This window comes from Tympanuchus pallidicinctus, unplaced genomic scaffold (assembly GCF_026119805.1).
Source record: "Tympanuchus pallidicinctus isolate F22 unplaced genomic scaffold, pur_lepc_1.0 scaffold25, whole genome shotgun sequence".
Taxonomy (NCBI): Eukaryota; Metazoa; Chordata; class Aves; order Galliformes; family Phasianidae; genus Tympanuchus; species Tympanuchus pallidicinctus.
This window is the reverse complement of record NW_026294742.1, coordinates 9,463,071-9,488,019: the sequence shown is the minus strand read 5'-3', so window position 1 is coordinate 9,488,019 and position 24,949 is coordinate 9,463,071. Positions and strand designations below refer to the sequence as shown.

Here is a 24,949-nt window from a genome sequence, read left to right as displayed (position 1 = left end):
AAATAACAATCTACAGGGCTGAAAAAACCTTAGAGAGAGGCTTTTTCTTGGACAAAAATCATCAGAGATAACAAACAACCTGTAGTGTGTATGCTAAGAGGCGAGGCTGCTATCTTGCTGCAGATAAGTACTGAAAATACCTCTAAAGATCTTCTGTTTCATCTCCTCTAACTGCAGAGCTCTGTCTAACTGTGGGTGAGGATCTAATGGATATTCACTGCTTTGGTGAGATGGTGGCTCTGGCTGTGCAGTGCACTTGGGAGCATTTCCAAGATAAAGATGCCAAAATTAAGTACGATATTAAGCTGTAATTTCTGATACCTTATAACAGGATGCATCAGGATTTAATCTCTTTGATTAAATCGGGACTCTAAGGTCCCACAGGACTCAATACAGTCTTACATTCCGCATCCTATTTCTTCACATCACGCATATTCCCATGATTCGTCTTTGTTTCTCTCTGTCTGTGTTTTGTGGATCTTTAGAGAAAGTACTTTGCTAAGCTTAGTTTAACTAGAACAATTCCCATTAAATAAAATTTGTTCTGGATAGAAATGTGTCAGAGAAGGTATTTATTGCAGCAGTTCTTATTTCAGGGTCTGTTAGCCACTAGAAATGCATACATGCTCTTCAGGGTATTTACCCAGGATTCTCATCTTGGCTGGCTTTTTCCTTTCAGAAGGAAGAAAAATTTTCTGAGGAGAGACTGTACAATGAAATAAGAGGTTCCACGCTGTGCAGGAGCCTGTGGCAAAAAGCAGATGATGTTAAAGTAGGTGATTCCCTAAAGCTGGGCGATCAGATCGGGTTAGGATACTAATTGTCCTCCTAATCGTCTTGGCTGTATCTTAGGGTGATCTAAGTTACCTAAATTAGGCATCAGCTCCCCCCTGCTGACCCTGTAGAGACCATAGTGATATCAATCTCTACTTTAAGAAATAAAGGGCAAAATTCTGAACCTAATGATGCCAGGTTTATCTGTTTGTATTACTTATAGCAAGGAGCTGAAGTGGAGGAGGGATCTGTAGAAAGTAAATGAAGGAAAGGCAAAGATGCGGGTTTTTACCTAAGAGCTGAAAACCTGAAAGTCTTGCTGAAGGCTTTGCTCCCTCTTTCATGAAGTTTCTCTCTGGTGGTTGTGGCTGAAGGCAGCAATGAGGCTTCCAAGGAAATTGTTCTGAGATTCATTGGTTTACACACGTGATTTTGGACAGTGCCCCAGGAAGGATCAGCTTTTATTGCTTTGCCCTGAGCTTGTTTGTGAGTTCTTTTATAAGCTTTTGCCTCATAAAGGAAGATCAGTTGGAGATCGATGTTGCTGTGGTTTGTAGGTGCAGAACAGCCAGTTCATGTCTTGATCTGGTCCCATCTGAGTAAACTCAAATCCAGAAGCCACATGGGGACCTCGTATGGCACCTAGATTCATACTCTGTACCAGAGTAGACTTTTTATGAAATAATGTTGTGTTATTTCTCCTCCAGCAGATGCATTGTCTTGCTCTGGGTTCCATCACACTGTGAAGTGGAAGTGGCATCATGGAGCAACCCTGCATCACCTCCTGGCAACCAAAGCCCCTGCTTGGCAGATTCTGTGGAAAGCATCAGGTCAGGCAAAAACAATGGATATGGAGTGAGAAGTTAAATGTTGGTCACTGGCATTAAATCGTGGGATGCCTGATGAATGAACGCTGTATAAACATTGAGGACAATAATAAACTCCATTATGTGGATGATTAAGGAAATAATTGGAGCAGGGAGGTAGAGAAATGCAAGTCCAAAGAGCCTATTAAAGTTGTGATGGAGTGAGCAACTCCTTGTGATCGATCTGAACTCAGGAAAAAACTACTGAGGCACTCTGTTCATCCAAGCCCCAGGTTTCCTAGGAGATGGCAGGCAGTTTAGATAGGGCTAACGACGGGGCTCTTACTGCTCAGCTAAAATAACTTTCTCTGCCAGTCCCCAGATGCTCCGGGTTCTCCTCAGCTCTGTGATAATGAACGCACACCCAGCAGACGAGCAGGCAGTGCTGCTCCTGCCCAGCCTCGCTCCTGGAGGTGGCTCAGTGCGTCGGATCCAGGTCTGACCTGAGGTATGATTATCTGGCAGCTCACGCTATGCTACATTGATTGCTTCCCCCCCAGTGACTACAGGAGTTAATCTACTTCAGCAGTGACTTGATCAACACTTAAATCTTAAGAAAAAAAATAGAGAATTCAGGATAAGGTATAGGAAACTTCTCTCTAGATTAAGCCACTAAATGTCAGAGCTGTGTAAAGGCTTCGTCTGGAGTAAATCAAGTTGAAAACTATATGAAATTTCTTGCATGCTATCTGCTTTAAGTTTAGCCAGCTCTTGCTGTTACCCAAAGCTAATAATCCTGGGCAACCTGAGCTGAGAGTGTGTTGGTCTGTTACTGAATCCAGCTGGTGTCACTCTGGAAGTGACACTTGCACTCTAAGGAGCCCTGCGCAGCCATGGGACACCACATGCACTCAGCATCGCATGGCGGGCCCAGGATTTAGGCAGCTGTTGTACATCACTGCCTGAAATACAGGTATGAGGCAGAAATACTCTGTTTAGCCTTAAAATTGGCTATTGTCACTGAAGTCTGGCCTGATGTTAATGCTTTTAGTGCCAAACGTGACAAGATGCTGTATCCAGGTTTTGCTGAATCTTCCCATAGCAGCGTGCCTGTCTGCCCTGGCACTGCTTTGCATGTGTTCTTACACATAGACAATATTCCTGCAGTGCATTTATGTTCATCTTCTTGAAGCCACACAAAGCAAACAAGGGACAAAACTCCTGCCATATCCAAATGCTACTTTGGGTGACTCAGGGGACCTAATGGCAAGTTGTCTCTTTCAGACAATTGTGTGCTCCCTGGGACCAAAGCAGACACTTGGATGGAGAGCTGTGTCTAACTGTTGGCTGATTTCATGTGATTTAGAGATTTCCTTTAGCTCTGTTATTAGCTTTTATGAGTCTTAATTGAGTAGTTTACTTGCAATACACAGTCCTTGATGTGCTGGAATATATCCTTAAATGTGCATATGTACTGAGAAAATGGTATTTTTACTTCTAAAACTGAGAGCGATGAGCAGGGGAATAAGTCCCAGTTCTGGCTGCAGATATTTGATGGATCAATACAGATTTAATTGTTATTCTCTTCTGTATTCTGTGTCTGCTACACTGATGCAACAGGTATTCTACATACTGTACGATTTGCAGACGTGATTTTAGTACAGTATTCCCTGCACGTTTTGTTTTGTTATTTCTTTCCCTTTTTCACTCCAATCCTTTCTTTTGCAACAGTATGTACGTTTAAGGTAGCAGGTAACACAATTGCCAGGACATCTTTGGTAGCTGCTTGAATCTCAGCTGAGTACGCCGACGAACGGCGCTGACATGGGACTCAGATTTCTCTTGCTCTCACTGCTGTAGGGCTTTGTGGTTTCCTCTGCCTGGGGCTCAGTTTCTGTGCTGGAGCCACGGCTCTGATGGCACTTTGGTGTCTTCTGGGGACACAGGTTGGAGCCAATCCTGGGGTACTGGGAACAGCACCCACGCAGATCTTGCAGTGGTACAGCTTACATAGGGACAGCCTTTGCAAACTAAGTAGTGCCATTCATCATAAAGCATCATCTAAATTTGTTGCAGAAATGCTCCTAGCCACAGGGAATTTGCGTTATGGCTTGAAGAGCAGCACGTCTTTCAATGCCTGTAGTAACGGCTGTCGGCTCCCTGAGCTTAGAGATCATTATCCAGCACTCTCTCATTCAGCATAACTTTTATGTCTAGCAGATTAAATTTCTGGGCAAAATAATTACATGTAAAGGCTGCTGGCTATTATTCACAAGGGGCCAATTTTCTCGCCATTTGTTGGCATTTGAAATGCCAAATTTATGGCGCTGCAATCTATACAACATATAGTTCAAAAGTGGATCGTGAAAGGCTCCAGTCAAGTCTGCTGATGTAAATTCTGAAGGTAGCTAGGCATCAGAGAGGGAAAATTATCTAATTGAGGCCAAATGGCTGCTTTATTCAGGATGCACTTTGATGTCTGTTCCCTGCCCTGGATGTTGCTGAGCTCCTGGTGCTGTGTGTGGCAATGCCTGGCTCTGAGCTCTGCTCTGGGCTCCTCAAAGGAGGCCTGGTGGTGCCTCCTGGTACCGACTGCCGCTGCTCTTGTCTTTGAGACGGAGATGAGGCAGGACATGTTTTACTCCTGGTGTCTGATGAATTCTTTTGCTTTCAGTTTTGTGGTCGTCACCTAGTGTGAGGAGTGTGATTGTGCTATATGGAGAGCAGTAATGCCGTTGTTTGGAGCTCCTCAATTCTTTCTTACAGCATGAAGTTTTGTGGGTATATGGTCATCTTTCTGGTATCCAGATCAGTGTTCTTGAACCTGTTTTAGGAAGCAGTCAGTGGCTTTCATTCAGGTAGCCTCTATTGTTGTCATTTTAGGTCCAGAAAAGATTCATTTCTATCTAGTTAGGATTTAGTTTAACCATTCCCTATTCCGGAAGTAGTGCTTGATGAGCAGCACAGAGCTGACAAACTTGTTTCAGCATAGCGCTGCATGACTTTATGCAGGATGTGCTTTGCTCGTGCATGTTGGCATTACACACAGAGATGCACTGGAGGCCTCCTGTGAATGAAGACCAAAGGGCTGCATGTGGTTGTGTGCACTGGGCATCTCACTCCATGCTATCTCCCCATAAAGGCTTTGTTAACAGACACCCCTCGCTCCTGCTTATTCTCACCGTGCTCTTGAAAAAACAATCAGTGTAAAACCCCATTGCCTCCTCCTAAGATGGATGACTAATGAGCCGTAATTGCTCCCCAACCCTACAGGAGGCTGACTTCATGAGGAGTTAAGGATTATCTAGCTCTATGTCCCTGGGAGGTTATTATTCCAGGAAATTAATTTAATTAGATTAGACCTATTAGAAATATAGAGAGAGCACTGAAGATTGGCAGGGCAGAGCAATGTGCTTTTTAAAAAATTGTAAAGACTGCAAGTAAAAGGGGGTAATTTTACATTATCAGAATTACTTCCATCTCCTGTGGAGCTTTATTGTTCTGAAAATAACACTCTGGTGGACCTTAGGGCAAACAGCTCCATCCACATCCATGCAAGAGGTGGTTTCGTGCACGCGGTGACCCTCGCTGCATTTCTCCTCGATTGTATTTGGGCTGTGTCGTTTGCTTCTTCGTTGTACAAAGCCCGACTGCACCTTCAGATGTCCATGTTGGAGTAAAGCACTTTGCTGTGGTGTCAGATGAGAGCTTAGCGCCTTCATGGCAGGAGCAGCACTGCTCCCCCAGGGTGCGCTTAGCGAGCAAGTCTTGGCAGTGACAGAGCAGTGCTACAGATGGTTGTTAGCCCTGCCCTGGCCTGGCAGCCTGATGCTGTGTGTTGCAGGGCAGAGCTGCCTTTGTCTGCTGTGGACCAGAGTTGTCCTGCCCAGATTGCAGCACCTGTGAGAACCGCTGAGTGCTGGTTGCTCTCCTGAGGCAGCTCTGCCCTGTTTGCTGGCTGTAAAACAAGAACTATTTTCTGCTTGTGGCTGGAAAAGCAATTGTGTCGCACAGCACAGGTGTGTGCTGCTGCTGAAGTGCTTGCTGGCCAGAGATGTGCTGTTGTGGCAGATCTCTGCCCATCCCCAGCCGGGGTCATGTGGGGTGGGGGGCACATCCCAGGACAGAGCACTGCAGCTGGGAGCAGCTCTGGGTGCCCAGCAGGATGTTTGGCTGTGCTGAGAGAGGAGTGCAGTGCTTCTGCTCCTCCATGAGGAGTGTTGGGAAAATAGTGAAAAATATTATCCGTAATTATTTTTAAAGCATATGTATCTGTGACATAGCGTATGTTCCCGAGGAAAAATGTTCCACCAAACACCAAGAAATGCTGCTGCTTGGGAATTGCCCATTGATGCTGAGCAGTGAATCTGCTCTCTGATGGAGGGCATGCTGCCTGCGGGAGACCCAGCATCCTGCAGCCCCAGACACCCACCTGCAGTGCAGACGGCTCATGCCACTCGCACTGTGGGGGCTGCAGGGCTGGGCTGCAGGGTGCTGCCTGTGCCAGGAGAATGGGAGTTTGGGATGATTGCTTTTCTGGCAGGAGATTTACGCAGCATGCTCAGGCTGAGGTTATCTCAGCAAGTGGGTGATAGGCCCTGGAATGGATTTTCATACTTAAAGGTTCCAGGCAAAGTGCTATGTGGCTTGCAGTTTGTTTTGCAAATCCTTATCATCTAGCAGCTCTTGCCTGTGAAATGGAGCACAAAATAAAAACCACGAGGAGCAGTCACAGGGATGCAGCCCACTGCTGCCCTGTGAGCACAAATGTGCTTCCAATGAGCCCCCAAACCTGGACTAGTGTTCACTGATCACTTTGCTGGGTCAGCCTTCCATGAGCTCTGCCACTGGGCTCCTGCTTCATGTGAGGTGTGTGCAGGCATTTTGCTTCCTGGGATCCTCCAGATTATTGCATGTGAATCCAGGTTTCAGAGACATTGAGAACCGTAAATAAAATAAGAGATGTGATCAGTCTCTCTCTGCTCTGGCTGCTGGCAGTCTCGGGAGCTGTGGATGATGGCTGGTAGAGGCAGGAGAGCCCCATGAGCCCCTTGGATGGGCCCCTGCTGTGCAGCAGTAACAGTGACTGAGCTTGTGTGGAAATGCAAGCTAAGCATTTATTGTAAGTAAACCATATGCAGTGTTTCTCTATAGATGGGCTGTTCTTCAGGGCAGGAGGGATTGCTGATTCTGTTGATAATAATTATATCTATTTATTGTTAATAAAAAAGACTTTCTATTTATAGAGTGGCTCCACGTTTCTATAGGGCACATAGAAATTTTTGGAAGTAGAACAGTGTGGCTTTTCACAGAGCACAATTATGGTGCATTTTTTTGCAAATTCAATTACAGAACTGTAGAAGCTTAGGGGGAGGGCTGTGTGGTGTGCAAGATCTTTGGCTCTTTTCTGCTTTAATCTCTCCAAGCTGGTGAGTCTGCGAAGAGCTTAATTAAAGTCAGTGCAAGCGGTTCTGAAAACAGAGGCTCGTGGAGTGCTGGATCTGCTGCTCAGTCTGGCCCATGAGCCACTCTCCTTTCCATGCACTCTTCTCTGCTTCCTGTGCCCGATCCTTGGAGATGGCAGTGGAACCAAAACGTGAATTAACTCCTGGATGGCCTCCAGCAGAGCAGGGTCTGGGCCAGGCATTAGGGCCAGGCGTCAGGGTGCCATGTGCAGGCTGTGCCCTGTGCCTGCCCTGTGGCTGTGTGAGAAGGCTGCATCCCTCAGAATCCATCCTCAGTGCCTGTGGGCAGCTGGCTGCAGCCAGCCTCAGCCCTAGTGGAGCCTCTGGCTTTGGGAGATGCAATGCAAGCTCTGCCTGCAGGGCTCCGTGTGCCTGGATCACTGTTCCAAGGCTCAGCAAGAGCTGTAAGAGGGAGATTTGACCTCAGGAAAGTGATTAATAATAGAAGAGGAGGCAGACAGCCTGTGATAGGACAGGGAACTGGAGATGGTAGTGTGTGGAGGGCAGCAGCTCATGTTTGAGAGAAAGCAAAACCTGTAGACATAGAAAGGATTTAGAGGTGCGCTGTGATAGCAGTGAGCAGTGAGGCTTCTCCAGCGTTGTTAGCAAAAAGTGCATCAGGCACAGAAGCAGAGGCACATTTCCCCTCCCTGTACTGCTTTTCTGCTCCTCTGCCAGCACCAGCCACTAAATTATCCCGCTCCCACCTGTTACTGGTTATTGAATGTTTGGATAAGATGGAATCAAATTATATGCATGTTCAAAGAGGGAAGATAAAACCAGTCTGCAGCATATTTTATGGCTTTTATAAAATTTTGATGTATGTTGTTGGAGTAGATGGGAAGCCACCACCACAGCTTGAGGGCAGAACTCCTCTTTGAGAACCTCACCACTGAATTAATGCAAGCAAATAGTAGACAGCAAGGATGTGCAGAGGAGATTGGAAAAATAAATGTTTTTTTTTTTTTTAATGCTTGGACTGCCAAGGAAGGGAGGCCCCTGATCACAAAGTCCTGATTTTGGCACAGCTCTGAGGTTTTACCTTTAGTGTGTAGTTCAAGTGTGAACGGCTTCTCGTTGACATCTGGAAGGCAGAGAAATGGGAAAGAGCAGCACTGGGCAGCAAAGCAGGCAGGTCAGCTGTGTGGCATTTGGGTGTGTGTGCAGGTTTTTAAGTGCGAGCTCAATACGTGCTTTTTGTAGAACACGATTTTCCTTTGGGACTGACGCTGCCTTAATTCTGTTGTCAGCTGTCAGCTGTAATTATTTTGTCCGTCTGTCTGCCCAGAGGTCTCCTGGAGCACCAGGTTGGAACTGAGGAGCACGCTTGCATTTTGAGGCAGTTATTTATGGCCTAGGATTCATCTGAGTAGAGAAGCCCCCCAGAATGCCAATTCTTCTCGTGTTGCTCACCCCAAACAAGCAGGAGGGCAGGACAAGGCTGCTCTGCCAGGAGTGCTGGTGGGCTCTGTGCAGGGGCAGCCGTACCCCGCAGGGCTGGGCACAGCTCTGTGTGCAGCTGCATCCTGCCTGGGTGAGCAGATGATCCACCAAACACGAACCCACAGCTGCATGCTAAGAGCTTCCCAGTGAATGAGTCTGATTTCTTTTATGGATTCAGCCTTAATCCGCTGGTGTTATTTACATATCTGTGTGATGTGACATGGCTTTGAGTCTAGCATGACTCCTTTCATTAAAAGCCTACAATTACCTCCAGATAACCTTCTTTATTCCATCCTTTTCTTCGTGACTTTGACATTCTTGTCTGGCGCGCTTCAAGCTTCACATGGGTTTTGAGGAAACAAATCTTTGTGCCTCTGTGTAGTGATTGCATCACATCAGTATTCCGTGTACGTGCACCAGTTTGCAGCTGTATCATTACAGGTAGTGTCGAGTAAAAACTGTTTGACTCATTGCAACCTTGCAGGCATTTTGTTCCTCAGAGCTGGTCTCCTGTCCTTCACAGCTCCATGTGAGGAACGCTCTGCTCACGCTGTGGTCTGCAGCACCTATTTGTGTTGTGGCAGCCAGGTGCCGTCGGGCTGCTGGGATCTCAAGGCTTGCAAATTGTGGCTTCCTGCACTGCTCCTAAGTGCTCATGTGGAATAACTCCATCTCCAGCACGTCGTGGGGAATATATTTTGTGCCTAATAAGATGTGTATGTCCAATGTTCAATGTGTCTGAGTATCATCCTACTTAACATGCTTTGGGTGCAGTGAAGAATAAAGTCATATTTTGCAGTTCTACTGGAAATAGCCTGAACACCAACCTATAAACAGGCATTTATGTATCTAATGTGAGTGCTGCATCTTGTCATTATACCTGCACTTATTCCCACACAATGTGTGCATGTTCAGTTGTGCTGTTGTTCTAAGAAATAGTACTGTTACGGGCTCATACGGATTTGCTAGGCTGCTACGTGCTCCTTTCAGGAAAGCAACTGGAAATAAAATGCTTGAGGATGTGTTCAAACTCCTGGAAAGCAACAAGAGCTACAAATGCATTGCAGCCTGGAGGCAGGAGATGAGCACATACATGATTTCTCATACACTGACACGTATGTGAGCCACCTCATCATCTCTGCAAGAGTTTTGAAGATAAATTTCTCCTGGTTGCAGTTGCAGCTCTAAGCTAACAGTGCAGCTGTCTGCACCATCTCCATCCCTTGAGGAGGAATGCAATTGCTTCCACATTAGGGGGAAATATGGGGATTTGCCACATTGCATTATGCAACTCTTGTGGTGGTTTTAATGAATAGATTCCAGAGAAAGCTGTTATTAATTAAGCTGCAATATGGCTTGGTCAGCTAGCAATGAGGAGATGCTAACTGGAGCTGAAGGACCCATCTGTGGAGCTCTTTCAGAACCACAGCTCAGTTGTTGTTGTGCAGCAGAGGGAATCTTTGGCAGCAATTCAGTGCATTCCTGTGCCAGAAAGGTGCCTTTGGAAGACAGAAATAAATGGGAAGCATGGGGATGCATTGTGATGCTTGCCACAGGTAGGTAGCATGGGGACAAGGCCCAGTACTGTGTATCAGTCTTGGGTGTGAATAGATGAAAAGATTCAAGCATATGGTAAGCTATTCTCCATATGAATAACAGCTTCTAATTTGCTCGACACTTCTCTAATCATCTTGGCAGTCTCTTTCTTCATAATTAACATCTTCATTCAGCTGCTTGGTAAGATGCACTGTGTGTTTGGGCTCGGAGCAGCTCGTCCATGCAGCCAGCCTGGGGTGAGGTCAGCGCAGCGTGGTGTAAAGCAGGTGGGTGAGATGGTGCTGTTTGCTGACTGATATGGAGAACAGAGCTCTGCTTCTGTACAGGTGAACGTAGGCTCTGCCTTTGGTGTATGTGTATTATTGCCTGGATAGATGTTAGGTCTGCATTATCTGGGCTGTTACTGCTGGATCCTGAGAAAAATGGGAGCTCACAGCTCTCGGGTTCCTTGTCACTGTTACAACCTCAGGCACCACCTTGTGCCACAGCTTCTGAAGAATGCTGGATCTCAGCAGTTCTCCTTCTACACAGAAACAAGATCTAAGGGTCAAATGCCCCTGGAGCACGATGCAGCACATGGCCCAAACCAAACGGATCCCACCCTTATGGCGCTGTGCAGGGCAGCAGTCCCTCCCTGCCTGCTGCAGCCATCCTAAACGCGATGGTGGTTTTCCTCCCACAGCTGCTGTGTGTGACCTAATTATTGCCTCTCAGCACACACAGAAAGCCACAGGAGAACCAAACAGGTATCTGATTGTACAAGGAATGTTGATTACTATTTTAAGCCCTTTATTGTGGAGAGCTCAGGCTCACTCCTCACTGACAGCAGTGAGATAACTAGAAAGGCTTCTCCCCCTGCCCTGCAGTTCGACAGTGCTGGAGTTTCAGGCAATTAAAATCACTTCACACGTCTCCGGTGTATGTTAGCGCCTGTATTTGCATGCCAACAATATTCAGACTTGAAATAGCAAATTATCTTATTTGGAGGAGGTGTTTTCTAGGTTATTTTACTTAATTGCTGTGAGGTGAATATTTCAGGTGGATTAATTTAACTAAATGATGCTTGAGTGACTGTATGGCTTTGGGACAGAGGTGAGGAAAACCCCTGTGCCAGTGACTGATGCAAATAAAGAAATTGTTTTTTCTTCTAGCCCTCTAAGGGAAGCTTCAGCCGATCCCCCAGCGGGTGATGGGTGCACTGAGCATCCAACATCTAGGACCAGTAGCTCCAGTGCTGTCCTGTGTGCGGCTCAGGTGGGTGCAGGGGGGCCAAGTTTTTTTCTAGGACTTCAGTGTGCGTGTAAAACAGGGCTGCTGCTTGAAGTCTTGATCAAGTGAGGTGTGCTGTATCTGCAGTCCTGTTGCACGCTTAGGAGCTAACCTGCAGCTCCAGGTGCAGCTCACCTGGTCTCTGTGTCTGCAGTGCAGACCAGTGCTGGTGGCTGCTGGGCTCTGTGTTCCTCCCAGCCTGGTGTCAGAGTGGCACACGAGACCCAGAAGTGAGAAGAGTGCACTGCACCCTCAGATTTTCCTTTCCTGAGTACTTCCTACAACAATTTACAAAATATATGCGGTACGAAATGTTCATTTATCAGTGTTCCCCACTCTGTATTCTGGGTGAAATCTCTCAAGACTCAGCAGCTGATAGCAGTAAAGTCAGCACGTGTTTGGTATTTCTTAGCTGGTTTTGAAAGCTGTGTGAGGATCATCCAAAAAAGTGAAAGCAATGGGCACAGCTGCACAAAACTCCTTTCCTGTCACAACTTCATTAAGAAAAGTTAGTCCTGTGAGTTCCTAAAAAAACAAACGTTGGCTGGCATCAAAGTTAGTGAACAATAACCAGAGCTGCTATTTTCAGCTCTATATTAACCCAGCTCAGCCTAACATTGTGCTGCATCAAACTCAGAATGCAAGTAGGACCTGCACCGACTGGCCATCTGCATCTCCACCTGTGCTCCGTGTGTTGGGCTCACACAGCACGGGGCCACCAAAGAGGTGGGCTGAGAATCCTGCCCTGCAGGACCTGCAGAAACACTGCTGGTGTTTAACAACACCTTGAGATGTCTGTTGGGAATTTCCTCTGGTTGTCTCAATGGTTACCCTTTAATCATTATCATCAGTTTTATCGTGTGAAGTCGTGCTCTCTCCTGGAATGCTGTAAGAGAGGAGAAGCACAATGCAAACTCAAACTCAGTTTGGCTTTGCTCAGAGCAATGGGTGTAAACTCAGTGCCGACTCCTGAGTTCTGCAAGTTTTGTTTTCGCTGATCCCCTTTTCTGAATTTCAGGTGTTAACAACTAACAGTAGCTTTGACGTGAAGTGCATTGCTAAAACAATTAGCACGCATAATTAAATTGCTATTCATACTGATTTTTCTCTTCTAAGGAGAAGCTTTACTTCAGCTGCTCGTTGTTTTAGAGCAATCTGTGAACAGAAGTATCATTGGGAAAAATAGGTGGGTGGCATTTCGGGTGAGCGAAACGCACCACTAAGCAAATGAGAAATCAGTGTAAATTTCTTCCCTTTGACTTCATTTGCTGCAGATTAAGTTTGTTCCTAATGGTGAATATCAGGTCAAGCTTTTAGAATATTGAGCTCTTCCCATGCAATGAAACTGAGCGAAAGTGGCAAAAGTGAAACCTGTTTTTTTTTTCTGAACAAAATGGGAATGTTTTTAGCAGTTTGTTCTTTTTCTCTAGCAGCCAAGGTGCAGCACTGTCTCTGAAAGCACTGTGTGTGTGGAGCCATCTGCGGGCACTGTGGGCAGCAGGTGGGGTGACCCACAGCCATGGGTGGCATTGGGACCCAGCACTGCTTCCTGCTGGGTGCTGCAGGGCAGGCACGGTCCAGCAGAGCAGTGGCAGCGGTTGGGATTGATCTGCCCGGTGCCTGGCAGTCTGCTGCTTTGCACCGTGATCATTTTGCTGTGCTGTGGGGTGCATGTTGAGGCCTTTTCTCGGTGTGATTGCTTCTGCTGGGCAGCTCTGATCCCAGCCCTTCTCCAGAGTGTGTGGTTATACTCATTGTGAAAGCAGTGGGTGTGCTTTGTAATATGGTGAGTGTAGGAGGGCTGAAGAGAAAGAAGTAATGAAATACATTGATTGCAGTTACTTACCTGCCTGACTGCAAAGGACACAGCAGGACCACACAGTAGGACTGGGACCTTTTCTGTGCCTATCCCACAGAGCACTACGAGTCTCAGACGCAGTGGGAAGTGCTGGAAGGTGCTGCAGGAGTGGCAGACAGATGTGGTTTGGCTGTGCTGAGAGCCCAGTTGCTTGGAGGAGGAAGTCCTACTGGGGAGGCAAGATTGAGAACGGGCTGGAGATAAAGCAGCAAAGTGCTCAGCGCCTCCTGGTCAAAGAGCCAAATACTGAACCTTTGCTTCACTGTGCTCTGCTTCTCTGCCTTTCCCAGCCCTATCCTCCCTCAGCAGGTAGAAATGGGGTGCTTTGATTGGAGAATGGGATGTAATGATTGAAAGAGCAGTGAGCGTGTGAGCATGTCAATAATTAAACAGTTCTAAAATTAGAAGGAAAGAAAACCCCAAAGAGTTGAGAAATTTGTATTAAAGCAATAGAAGTCCTGCCCCATAAAATTACTCTGTGCAGCCAAAAGCAGCTGTCTTCACCTGGTGTCTGCCACGCCGTATCAGGAGTGCGAGGTGACATCATGAAGTCTGCAGATACATTTTCATGTCATCGGGCTGATTTGTGTCATTTGATAAATTGCATGTTTGTAAAATCAATGCTCTTCACCGTGTGTGCTCTGCTTTGCAGTGTCAGTTCTCTGCTGGAGACGGCAGCAGCTCATAAGAGCCATCGCTCCATGGCGTCGCGCTGCCACTTCAGTCAACAGCCTGCATTTTCCAGCAGAGTTGATGTAAAAGATTAATGACTTGCACGAAGACGTGTAAGGTGAATTCTCTTTAATTTTGCTTAATGACATCTGTGTGGTTTTTTTTTTTTTTTTTTTTTTTTTTTAGCAGGAGACAAAAGGGAAAATTAAATCCTGGCGAGAGGTGAGAAACAGCCACGTTCTGTACTGGGCTGTGCTGAGCTCTGGCTATGAGCTGATCTCTGTGCCTTTACCACCAGGGAAACTGTGCTGCGGTGCTGGGAAAGCTGTGTCCCTGTGTGGTGTGCAGGTGTGGGGCTGGGCCCATGTGGGCGCCCCGCATAGTGACTGATGGGCAATGTCTTCTGTAGGTGTGTGCAGTGACGAATCCTCTGGAGGTTTAGAAAGTGGCAGAGCATCTGCTGCCCTGCAGCTGGGCGTTGAGTGGGTGTGCTTTTAAAATTCCCTTAGAAGGTGCTGGTGATTTTTAACTGTACTGAATTATTGAGATGGAGCCTTTCGGCCCCTTCGATGCAGCACAGAAGTGCTGCCATAGCGTTATTTCTCTGGGCTGCGCAGCGACCTTGGAAGTAAGGAACAGCGACCTGCTGCAGTTTGTAGCTGCAGGTAGAACTGTTCTGGCAAACACGAGGTGAAAAGAACATCTTAATGAATATTAATGTGTCAAAACTTACGACCAGGAGTTGTTCACAAGTTTAATGATGGCTCACTGCTCAGCGCACGTGGCTGGAGACATGGATCAGCATTGCTTGGAGCTGATCTCTACCCCAGAGGAGCTCCTCGCTCCTCCTGAAGATGCACTGTTGCCCACAGCCCACACTCAGCACCTGATGCACACTGCTGCACCATGCTGTGTGCTGTGCTCTGGAGCCTCCCTGGCAGCACTGCGTGTTGGAGCATTTCGTTTTCTGCTATGATGTCAGAAGTGACTCTGCAGCTGTTGGGCATAATGTGAGCATTAACACCAGCATGGTGTGTGCCCAACCATGCAGGGCTGCCTCACTGCCTCCAGTGAGAAAGCCCAGCCCTCCTAACTGCTTGGGCTGAGGAACAGAAACACAACACGTGAATCAGACTTGCTTCTTCTGATCATGTATTCTTTTAGACGAGAACCATTTATTGACATAGATTTTCTTGCAGCTCATTTTGCGTTTTCTGTGCCTGAGGTCTCGTAAAATGAGCTGACTTTGAGAGGAATGTTCATCAGTTCTAATTTAGTTTCATATGCAAAGTGCAGTGGTTGGTTTTCCTGCTGTCTGACTCATTTATTAAAGAAAAAAAAAAAACAAAACAAAAACAAAAGCAACCCCATCAAACAGAGCTAAAAAGCAAACTATAGATGCATTTCTAAAATAAAAACAGGCCACACAATCCTTCTGTGAGACACTGATAACACGTAGTGCCAAGCTGGACCAGTCCTGTCTATTAGGTAACAATACTGTGCAGCTCCCTGCTCCGTTCCGGCCAATTTGCAACACCCCAGTGACTGATGTAGGATTTAATAGCCTCTCTCGAGTTGTACTGTGTAGTTAAGAGCACATCTGCTGAGGGATAAATCATCCCTTTGAATAGCCCAGATGAATAGCCTTGGCCCTGTATTGTCGTCTAACTCAGCTTTTCAGATCCCCCCAAAAAGGGAGGGGAACAGAATGAAAATCTCAGGAATGTGACATTGCATAAATAAACTTGTTTATGGCTGTGCCCCTCCATCTGTCCGTCTGTCAAATCCTGTGGCCTTCCTCTGGAATGGCAGAACTTCTGTCAGCGCTTTCAATGCCAACGCTTTGAATGTTCGGATGAGCTCTTCTGGTTTTGGGCTGGGGGGGGGGAGGAAGGGGGGCAAACACTGTTGCTGAAGTCATTGCCCATAACTGAAGCAGGTGAAGTTTGCTTGCTTTTGTTCCTTTTTTTCCTTCCTTTTTTTTTTTCTTTTTTTTTTTTTTTTCTTTTTTTTCTTTTTTTTTCCTTTCTTCTCATGGAAGGTGAGAAGAGGAGGGGAAGATATTAAGTAACATGTCTTAAAATGTATCATCTTGACCTGACTCTCACAGAGGGAACCCTTTGCAACATCCACCAACAACCTCTGATCAGTTATTTGTCCTGCAGGATGCAAAGGCACAGAGATGCTCCGCTGCTGCTTTCAGGAGCTGAGGTGTTGAAGACATAAATCCATACAACGGAGGAGCATCGCATGGGAAACACTGCCTTCAGGAGAGTTGTAATGGTAGGTTAAATTCTCCTTCTAAGAGTGATAGTGGAATGAAGTACAACATAATTATGGATTACAGGTATTAAGTGGCGGAGCAGTGCAATTGCAGTTGTCTCTCAGCACACATCTCCTGTCATCCCCACGGGGCTCCACTCCTCCTGCCAGTTCTGGGGAGATGGAGATCGTTCGAAGAGCAGCCGAAATGATTGCAGCCAGGATAGGATTTATGAGGAAAGGTTGGAGAATTAAATATGTACGGGCTGCTAAACGGTGACTAAAGGGGAAGCATAACTTTTTATGAGAGTCTGAAGGTTACAAATATCCAGGATTGAAAGATCCATTCTGCATGGCACAGGCAGGATTGCTGGGTGTGACGGGACAGTGCTGAGAAAAGGCACTTTTTCAAATGTCACTGATATAATTTGTTCACATTAATGTAAAGGAAAAAAAAAAACAAAGAAATAATCCCAAGCAACACAAAACCTATGGGGAAAATGACTGGAATGGCTCCAGTTCTTGTCACTAGAGTCTTCCCACTGAGTCACTGTGCATCAAACAACAGTGTGCACAGCTCCAGCATGGAGCTCTGCTGTCATGGGGAACTTCCCTCTGCTCCTGAGGCATGGAGAGAGGTCAGCTCTGAGGGTGGCAGATGAGAGCTTCAGTTGTATGTAAAAGTGGTAGATGTTGAGTGGAAATGGGCAGGGTTGGTTGAAGAACTGTCCTCAGATTGGTGTTACCCACCACAGCATCTTTCTGGGCTGCAGACTGGATGAGCTGGATTGATGAGAAAGGATGCCAGAGTCACCACGGTTAACTTTGTTTGCGGAAGCCGATCGATGTTTCCATTGAATTGCAGAGGTTTGGGATTAAGCCTGCTCTGAAAACATCCCGTAAAAAGGCCAGAAACTGTTAGCAATTATTTTCTCTTTCCTTCTTTAAATCTCTTTTCTGTTGAGGAGCCTTGCTGCAGTTTTCCCATGGACTTTCCTCATGTCTCCAGGCCATGGGTGCTGCAGGGATGCTGGGCACTGCCCAGTGGTGCTGCCCAGAGGAGCCCAGCCCAGCAGCATCCCAGAGCTGGGAGAAAAGGCGTAGGGGGCAGCAGGGGTGGCAGAAAAGTATTTTGCACTTCTTTCTTTGCACAGCCAGTTTTTGACACAATTCTGTTGTCTTTAGAAAAATGAAACCCCAGGAAGTGATCCTGCATCTTAACAGCTTTGTCAGCAAACTTTCATTCTGGTGTTCTGGGGCCATTTTTCCTGAACTGCCATTGTAATGGATGGTGAATGTTTACATGCCCGGTGTGAGCTGCTCAGATCCAAAGTCATTCTGGAAATAGTCTGTCTGACAGCCATTCTATTGGCAGAGAAGCTATTTAAATGTGCAGGCTGTGCATGAGATGAACTGGCTGCCCTGTGTGATGGCAAGTGGAAGCTGATGGATTCTGTTTGGGCCACCAGGTGACCTTAATGCTTTCCATTCTAATTACTTTCCTGTCAGATGTTCAATTAGAGTGACAGGGTCCCAAATTCCCAAAGATCTCTGTTTTGTCTTAGAAGATTAAAGGGTGGCAACTATTTTCAATATGATTATCATCATTATCTCTGGGAGATTTTATACTTCAGAAGTCAAAGTCATAACAGCCTGGCTCACCGCAATTATTTGCAAATTGCCTTAATGTATTTTCCAGAAGCTCTTTCTGCACTTTGTAATTTATTTATTTGCTAAGCCAACAGCACATTAAAACGCTGAAATGTCTCTGAACCTACATGAAGCCTGTCTGATGGAACCGGCGCAGACATCGCCAACATCGCCTTGACCACCAGCAGCCTTAGCTGCACTTTGCTGGAATGCCACCCAGGGGTTCTCTTGCTCTTGTTGGTAAATACCCTGAACATTTCTCTTCTTTTTCCCCTGTTTTTCCCCTCTTTTTGGTGATGTTGCAGTTCTCTGTGCTGGTGGAAAAGTTTGTGGAAATATACATATGAAACAGTGCAGGAAAATACTTACATACACACACAAGCTTCTCCAAGCACAACTTGCCCCTGAATGCACATTGCAGTGGTGCAGGTGTGGGATGGAGAGCAGCACACAGAGAACCTCCAGCAGGGCTCTGCTGTGCAGCAGGAGGCAGCAGGGCTGCAGGGTGGCAGCACAGCAGGCAGCAGTGCTGAATGCACTGTTAATATCCTGACCATTTCTGCGCCCTTCCTTCTTCCTGGGGAGAAAAGATACGATGTGTCCTGTGTATTAAATGGAAACTAACTCACACGGCTTTTAAAATACGCTTGGCTAATTGTTCGGGAGTAATTTCCAGACCGAGAGTTACATTGTAATAATTGTGAAGAATGACTGAACCACAGAAAAAGGTAGATGGCTTGCAGACATTTTGTGAACAGAAAATGAGGCTAAACTCATTGAATAAATTAATTGCTATGGATTATTCCCTTGGCTTTAATCTGCCGCCTGCTGAAAGAAATCTCTGCAAACAGAAAAGCTGGTCCGTAGCTCTCATTTTGAAATGTGGCTGCTTTGCACTGAATAGGAGAGAAAAGAGGCCTGAAAGGCTTTTTTCTGTGTTGTAATGATGTATCACGCTTGTAACACAATTTTCACCTTCAAAGTTTTACCTGCCCTTTGGGATGGGGTAGTTTTATAATCCCATTTTATTAGCAAGCAGCAGATGGAGAGCCTGCAGGGAAGAGAGGCCGTTTCTCCCAAGGCCACACATTGTCTCCTTGGCAGAACTGGAGCTGGAGCTTGGGATTTTGCAGTCCCTGGTTGATGCTTATGAAATTCTTCTGTTTGAAGGCTTCTCCTTCCTTCAAAAACATGCATACTGGGAGATGAGCAAAACAGCCCTAAGCTGATTTGAGGCTTTGCCAATGAGAATACAAAGAAAAGAAGAAATGAGAAGACAAGTCCTCCAGTCCTCCATTTGAGAAGTTCAATCCTGGTAAAGAGGAATTATATATTAAGACCCAGACAGATCCTCTCAGATTTACTATCTCAGAGGACAGCAGTGAAAGCAAAATGTTTTCCTCTGAGGATTATGATTACCTGACAGGGCTTTATCATTACCAGGAGGAATGACCCCAGTTTAGGAATGATCTGTTTGTTTATACATAGCTGTTGCTTTTTAATAGTGCAGTCTTTTCTTGCTGCTATGAATATTGATAAAAATAAAACTAGGGTCCATGTCTTTACTTGGATGAAATCTGCGATTTAAAGCATACTTTGAAGAGCCTTCAGATCAATCCCTGGGTTTTATGAGCTGCTGGCAGCGATTTATGTGGATGTTAGACCAGAGGTCCTTCCAGGCACAGCACATGAGCTGTCTGTAACACATCAGCTGAAGGCAGCCTTCCTCCCTGCTCGGTTTGGCGTGGCCGGGGCCGGGGTGTCCTTGAGCTGGAAGTGCTTTGTGACAGCCTGGCAGCTCAGGACAAGCCCTTTGCTATTAATGGGGCTCGGAGTGGTGTCACTGTGCTCAGATTTATGCACTGTGCAGCTCATCCCTTTGAGGAAGCATTGGCATTTCTCCTTGTGCTGGGGCTGATGTCCCCTGCTTGGTGTTGTTTATGGCTGGGCACTGTGCCCCTGCCTGCTCACACGGCAGTGGGAAGCAGCTCTGTGCTTCGTCTCCCTGAGCTCTGGTCCAACTCGCACTGCATGACCAGCAGCTGTGTGCTGCAGGGCTGGGTTAGGGCTGGCGTTGGAAGTTTGCTGAGCAGAGTGCATGTACCCCATCTGGTACCACTGCATCCGCTCAGTTGATCAAAACGGATTCTTCCCCTTCATTTGATAAAGTCTAATGGAGCAGAACAAGAACCAACACCAACGTGAGCTGTGAGACAGCTAAGCTGTCTGTTGCAGGAAGCATCCAAGGGCTGCAGTCCTTTCCTGCAGGTTCTGTTCTCTGGCAGCCCCTTCAGAGAAGCCATTCTGCGATTATTGCTGCTGGAACAAGGAGTAACCAAATCCTGGCCTTTTTTGTGCTGGTTTGTGCTGCTGGTGGTTTGTTCATCACATCCCTCTGTGCACACCTCAGCTCCCACTCCTTCCAAAGGCCTTTTCCTCCCATGGCTGCCATTCCCACAGCTGCCCACCCAAGCCCCCCCAGCACACTGTTGTGCAGCTGCTCCAGGCCCAGTTCTGCTCTATGTGGGGATTTGTCCCTCTGGTTTCTTACTAAGAAAGCCTCCTGGTTTCCTTCTGCTGCTTCAAACACTCATTGACAGTCAAACTTTCAGCATGAAATGACACCAATGGAAAGAAACAAAAGTACCTGTCGTTTCCTGATGTGCCTGAAGCCGTAAAGTGATTTGTATACAAATGAAAATCAAGATTAATCAAAATCTCTTTCTGCACGTTCAGGGGGGTGAAACCTCCAGCAGCAGTGGCAGAAGCACACTGCACTGAGTTCTGCAGAACAATGTCAGTCTTTTTTATACAATGCTGTTCATTCGAAGTTACATTTTCATCTTCTAATTTATTTGCATGAAAAAGATGGCATGGCATAAATCATCCTGTGTAGGTGGCTGGGTTATTTGCATTTCAGAGGTTGTTTTTAACTTTGTATTAGAAAGGAATTTGCCATTGAGAAGCTTTGGAACATGCTGAATTTTCTGGCTGGTGATTCTCAGGAGGTGATGAAAGACCTTCTATCTGCTTGGGACAAACCTCTTGGAGTCTGTATCTTTCTTAAGCAACAGCAACAACAAAAACAACAAAACAAGAAACCAAACTACTCACCTACAGCAAAGGCCAGGAGCAGCGGCTCTGCAGGTGGCTCCATGGGGTGTGGGGCATCTGGGACTGGCACTGGGACCCGACAGCATCCCATGGTGTTCCCAGTGCTGCTCCTCCTCACGGATGGGCCTGGGGCTCTGGAAGGCCTCAGTGAGGCTGCACATGGCTGTTTCCTGCTAAAGAAGAGTGATGAGAATCTGTATCTTAGATTCAACACGGCATGGAGCACAAAGGGACCAAACCAGCAGAGTCAAACGTATTTTATTAGTGATGAGCTGAGGCCGTGCATGAAAGAGCACATCTGACATGTTAAATGTATTATATTTCCCTTCAGGAAAGGAGTACTCAGAGGGACGAGGGTGACGAACTGAGCTGATTAACTCAGCCTGGCAGTGATGAGAGTGGCATGGACAAAAGGTCGGTGGTGGACTGGGGATGGAAGGGGCTGGGGAGCAGCAGCCCCTGCCTGCAAGCAGGACAGAGCTCAGAGCTCCTTAAAGACACGGGGAAATTGATCGCTGCTTCATTACCCTCCTTGCTGATTCATCTGCCCATCAGCCTTCCAGCAGTTTCTTACTGCTGCTCTCAGTTTACTCTCTATTAGAATGGATCTGTGGTCAAGTGGTTCTTAATGATACACAAACATCCTAATACCTTGTAAATTGAATCCCGGAGCTGGCTGGGACTGCCTCTAAGTGCTTGAGTGGGAAAGCACTTCCTGAGCCCGGGGTGCCAGATAACGGTGTGGAGAGATGTAAAGTGACCATTGCTGTTCTCTCTCCTTAGAGAGAACTGCTCCTTTCCAGTTTTCCTCTTGAGACAGCTCCCTTAGCACGAGAGGCAGTGCTTTCACCAAGTGGGACTCTGACCTGTTTCTGCTTGAATGAGTCCTGTGTTTGTTGTTCTACCTACAGCTCTTTTTCTTTATGATTGGACAACGACCCTCCAGCTCTTCAGGAATGTTTACTGCATCACTGCAGTATCTGTGTTCATGTCCTGCATACAGGCAAGTGGAGAATGATATGGCACACCATAATGAATATCCGTGTCTGTTCTGTCATATCCTTATGATTTATTGGTTACCTTGGGATATTCACAGAGATGCAGGTGTTATTCTCCTATTTTTGCAACTATCTGTTTTGGTAGAATCAGTACTTGCTGTGTTGAGGTGCTTTCTGTTGCCTAGGGCTATTGCACTTTGGTCTTTAATCTCAGATTTTGCAAGCTGAGTGAGTTGGGGATTGGCCAGAATGTGGGTGAGAGATTTATAGGAATTCCATGATGCCGAGAGGAATTGTTTGGGACTGAAGATGGCTCTTTCTGCTTGGAGTCAATGCTGGTGTAACAATAGGGGCACAAATACCCTGGCGCAGGGGTGTGCAATGCCGCAGGCTCCGACTGCAGAGGAGCTGCGAAACACATCCTATGAACCTCAGAGTGCCTCAGCCAAAATCAAATGTATGTAATCAGTCCTGCATTCAAAAGCTTCAGAGGATGTATTGTTACTTTTCACTCTCTCCTGTAATGTAGCACCGGGGATTTCAGGGCACAGATGTTCTGAGGAGGATGGAGGGGGAGGATTGTCCGTACAGACAGCGCGAAGCCAGCACCCCTCACATAAGCCTGGTGCCCTCTGTGGTGTGCTGGAATGAAGCAGGAGCCACTGCTGGCCTGCTGGGTATCTGTGAGCCCCCACCTGAGCAGGGTGTGTTGGCACGGTGCGCTGCAGCTGTTCCTTCCCATGGGGATGCAGCGCTCAGTGCTGTGCCCATGGCTGCTGCTGGGGCACTCCTGGGGCTCATGGGAGGCACCTTGGTGCTGCACCAGAACGCCCCGAGTTGGGAGATTTCCCTGCAGCAGTGTGGAAAACAATGGTGAAAAACTGGCCATCGATTTCAAAGCATTGTGGGACTGTGAGAGCAATGTTCTCCAACCGCTCTCATTTGCCATTAGTGAGTGACCCCTTAATCACACTGACAAGTAGTCGCTCGCACAAATAATCCTATTGACAGCGGTTGGGCTGGAGCGCATCGCTATAATTTAGCAAATAATTACTCCGTTGTTTAGAATATAAATGCTTCTAATTTATGTAGGAATGGGAGGCGTTTCCATCTCTTTCATTAAAGAAAACATGATGTGAATCGTCACTTACTGAACATGTCCAGGAAAAGGCAGTTTCAAAGCAGCATAATGCAATAAATAGAACGTCTCTTTTTCTAGCACAGGTAATGTGAGTTTCCCAGCTAACATCTCCTGTGTTTTTCTGTTGCCTAAAGGGTAAACTCGGGCTGAACTGAATGCTGGCTTCTTTCCAGGTAAGTCACCCTCAGCAGCGAAGCCCATTTGTTTTGAACGGTGTTGTTTTTTAGCTGGTGGTGGGTGGCTCCATCCTGCAGAGCTGCCTGTGTTCATAGAGCTAATGTGAGCCAGGAGAAAAGGAAAGTTCTGCCAGAGGCTTGCTGATACAATGCTCGGGTCATTCACAGAGTGCTGTAACAGCTGTAACAACCCATTGTATTTCCTGCAGACTGAGGTATGACTCTGCTTGTTTGGATGCCTCTGAATTCTTCAGTCCTGCAGAATTCCAGTTTGGAACCTGGCTCCCCATCCCTGGGCAGTCCTGCAGTTCCCATCAGTGGCACATCACCTCCCTCATGTTTTCCCGAGTAGGGATGCAGCTCTCAGCTCAGTGCTGCAATGCTGTTTTTGTCTCTTCTCCATTTCTTCTTATTGCTCAGTAAATAGTAAAAGCATTCCTAATTGGAAAAAGAGGCTTCAAAGAAGAAATTGCTTCTTATTCACTGCATTCCCCCACACTTGGGATATCGATGTACTTTTTGGTAAGCCCCCCCTCTCCTTTTTTAAGGAAAAGTGGAATTCCAGCTTCTATTTGTGTGTAATCTACTGAGCAGCAAGGGGAGATGGCATAAAAAGAAATCTCTGGAGTAACACAGGGAGAAAAACAAACTGATAACTCCTGACAGATTGATGGCTCCTTCCTTCATCTAAATCTTTACAGATTAGCATGTCTCTTCTTTCACAGATATGTTTGTTTGAACTATGTCATCTAACCTAATCTGTACAGGAAGTATATTTATCCTAGAGCAGTGGGGCATTTGTACTGCTTGCTTGTCACCAAGAGTAATGAACAGGAGAGGTAAGATAATTTCAACCACATTAAGGGCTGAGAGTGACTATGGGTGTTTTGATAATGGGATGCTAGGAGTGAATAAACTGAAGTGCTTTTGTTGTGTATTTTGCTAATAATAGACCTTTTGTTATGGATTCTTCCTGTGTTTCCTCTGTTCCACTGCTGAGAGGGGGCAGGAGGGGCACATGAGGACGGGGTGACACCGAGGGCTGGCTGGGAGCCCCCGGTGGGGCTGACCCAAGGAATTAGGCATCGGTGTCTGGGACCCCCAGGCAGGGCTGGCTTGGAGCCTCCCCAGGTTGCTGCCTCCCCCAGAGCCTTCTTCTGCAAATAGAAGGCAGCACTGAGTGAGGGGAGACGTCGCTGGGCACATCAGCACCAGGGATGAGGCAACGTTCCTAGTCACAAATATGACCGTTAACTGGGACTTATTTTTATTTTCTTCTAGTGTTTTGCTGATGAAGCTGACAATCTCCAGAAGCTGCTTCCTGCCTTTGTTTGGTGACCAGCCCTCCTGCAGGTGAGACAAGTTATCCTCTGCTGTTTGGTATTCAGCTGTGGAAGGAGCCCTCCCGCAGTCCTGCTAGGTGTCCTGGTTTCTCTGAGTCTGATTCTCCCTTTTTCAGTAACTTTGGTTACTGCCTTTGCTACCTTTCATCTACCGATTTCATAGCACTCTACAATTGTCAGGAGTCATTTGAATTCTGATCCTGCCCTTAGAAGTCCCTGCAACCCTTCCAGCCATCACCAATTGTATCTGTGTCACCTCTGCTGCAGCACTGGAGCCTGCACAGGGCACCTGGGAGCCATTCAGCCACCCTTTATCTTCACAGGGGGCACTCGAAACACTTTGGTGATTTTCACTGTATTTTTATGTTAATTTTATTTAGACTTTGCTTGTTGAGCTTTACTTGTGAGCCCACATTCAGGT

The 24,949-nt window shown here is 46.7% G+C and overlaps 1 long non-coding RNA gene across 2 annotated transcripts; it reads left to right on the top strand.

The window, feature by feature from the left end:
• The first annotated feature begins 1,481 nt into the window (after positions 1–1,481).
• LOC128083938 (uncharacterized) lies at positions 1,482–24,949 on the top strand. Of its 2 annotated transcripts, XR_008208257.1 has the most exons (6): positions 1,482–1,604; positions 1,956–2,088; positions 16,010–16,127; positions 23,144–23,182; positions 23,911–24,024; positions 24,467–24,949. It is a non-coding gene; the product is annotated as an uncharacterized LOC128083938 (long non-coding RNA). The 2 variants fall into 2 exon arrangements; XR_008208256.1 differs by having other exon boundaries at positions 23,911–24,949.